Source organism: Procambarus clarkii, chromosome 45 (genome assembly GCF_040958095.1).
Source record: "Procambarus clarkii isolate CNS0578487 chromosome 45, FALCON_Pclarkii_2.0, whole genome shotgun sequence".
Lineage (NCBI taxonomy): Eukaryota > Metazoa > Arthropoda > Malacostraca > Decapoda > Cambaridae > Procambarus > Procambarus clarkii.
In genome coordinates, this window is record NC_091194.1 from 9,594,420 (window position 1) to 9,596,919 (window position 2,500).

Genomic DNA, 2,500 nt, shown 5'->3' on the forward strand with positions numbered 1-2,500 from the left:
TGTAAATGTGTGGCCACGTCTGTGGTAGAAAATAATAATAATAATAAAAAAACTCTAATTGAGATTTAGGGAATATAACAATAATAATTCATAATTCATTGTGTCGGGGGGACAGGAAGCCAGAGTGTATTCATACACGTTAGGCTTATATCGAGGTCTCCCTCCAAGGCCGAATTACTGACCCCGCTCAGGATACAACCCCACAACACGCTGACTAACTCCTGGCAACCTACTTACTGCTAGGTGAACAGAGGCATTAAGTGAAAGAAAATGTGCCTAACTATTTAGGTCCAGCCCGGGATTCGAACCTGGAATTCTGGATTGTGCGTAGAGAACGAACCAGACTGTACTACCGAGATATTTGAGACACGAGGAAGATAATTAAGACACGAGGAAGATAACTAAGACACGAGGAAGATAATTAAGACACGAGGAAGATAACTAAGACACGAGGAAGATAATTAAGACACGAGGAAGATAACTAAGACACGAGGAAGATAATTAAGACACGAGGAAGATAACTAAGACACGAGGAAGATAATTAAGACACGAGGAAGATAATTAAGACACGAGGAAGATAACTAAGACACGAGGAAGATAATTAAGACACGAGGAAGATAACTAAGACACGAGGAAGATAACTAAGACACGAGGAAGATAACTTAGACACGAGGAAGATAACTAAGACACGAGGAAGATAACTAAGACACGAGGAAGATAAGACACGAGGAAGATAATTAAGACACGAGAAAGATAATTAAGACACGAGGAAGATAAGACACGAGGAAGATAAGACACGAGGAAGATAACTAAGACACGAGGAAGATAATTAAGACACGAGGAAGATAATTAAGACACGAGGAAGATAACTAAGACACGAGGAAGATAATTAAGACACGAGGAAGATAACTAAGACACGAGGAAGATAACTAAGACACGAGGAAGATAAGACACGAGGAAGATAATTAAGACTCGAGAAAGATAATTAAGACACGAGGAAGATAAGACACGAGGAAGATAACTAAGACAAGAGGAAGATAACTAAGACACGAGGAAGATAAGACACGAGGAAGATAATTAAGACACGAGGAAGATAACTAAGACACGAGGAAGATAACTAAGACACGAGGAAGATAAGACACGAGAAAGATAACTAAGATCTGGTTAAGATCATTTATATTAAGAATAGAAGGATTGAGTTTGGAAGGAGGGAATAAAGGTATTTGGATGGAATTTTGTTTTGGGAGAATAAAATTGATGTTTGGGTTCATTTTTTTTTATACATTTGTTCTTTCGTTCCTCAAGAGTTGTTCCATTGTTGTACAGCCACCAGGACGCGTGGCGTTGTGGGCCGGTCATTAATACCTAATTTTCCCCGGAATACGACCCGCCAAATCGTTTACCAATCCGGTATCCAATCACTGGTGGGGTGAACAGAGGCTACAGCTTATGAAGGATTGGCGCTTAGTCAATCCTCCCCGGCCAGGATGCGAACCCAGACCAAATCGCTGGGGAAAGGAAGATTGATGATCCTGGGAAGAGTAATGGGTGATTTGGGGGGAAAGGGAATTGATGTTTAGGGAGGAGTACATCACTCTGGGGAGAGGGAGTGGTGCTTAATTGGAAGCAATAGTTTTTACCTGATTTACCTGAGGGCCACTAACCCCAGTAGCCCTAGTGACCCTAGTGGCCACTAACCCTAGTGGGTTCAACGAGGACAGGATGCTGGCGGCTTGTCAAAGGTCCCCCCCCCCTCCAATCGTCTGGATCTTTTCCAGGTGTATTTTAAACTCAACACAGTTTTGACATTTACGGCTTCGACGGGTAGGGGGTTCCATAGGTCAATAACACTGTGGGTGAAAAAGCATCTCCCAGTCCTACAGTGTGGCTTGTTGAGTTTGAAACCATTGCTCCTTGTTAGTGTTACATCTCACCTTCTGAAGAAAATGTCCGCATCAACATCCTCTTAACTTGTTTAGTAGTTTAGAAGTTTGAATGAGATCCGCCCTGTCATGCCTGGTTTGCAGTGTTGTTAGCCCCTGTGGCCTTTAAGCGTTCCCGATACCAGAGACGACTTAGCACTGTAATGACTTTTGTTGTTCGGTGTTGCACCTTCTCCGCGAAGTTAAGCAACGTTGGGTTTGGTTAGTACTTGGATGGGTGACCGCCTGGGAACACCAAATACTGTTGGCAATAATGTTTGGAGCCGGTCGGCCGAGCGGACAGCACGCTGGACTTGTGATCCTGTGGTCCTGGGTTCGATCCCAGGCGCCGGCGAGAAACAATGGGCAGAGTTTCTTTCACCCTGTGCCCCTGTTACCTAGCAGTAAAATAGGTACCTGGGTGTTAGTCAGCTGTCACGGGCTGCTTCCTGGGGGTGGAGGCCTGGTCGAGGACCGGGCCGCGGGGACACTAAAAAAGCCCCGAAATCATCTCAAGATAACCTCAAGATAACCTCCGGAGCAGCTATGTCCCACTGAAAGTGAGGTCTCCATGCTTT

The 2,500-nt window shown here is 44.4% G+C and overlaps 1 protein-coding gene across 6 annotated transcripts in view; it reads left to right on the forward strand.

Moving 5' to 3' along the window:
- Positions 1-2,500, forward strand: part of HisT (Histamine transporter) — a 54,736-nt gene that overhangs the window by 30,082 nt on the left and 22,154 nt on the right. The gene's annotated exons all lie outside the window — the stretch shown is intronic.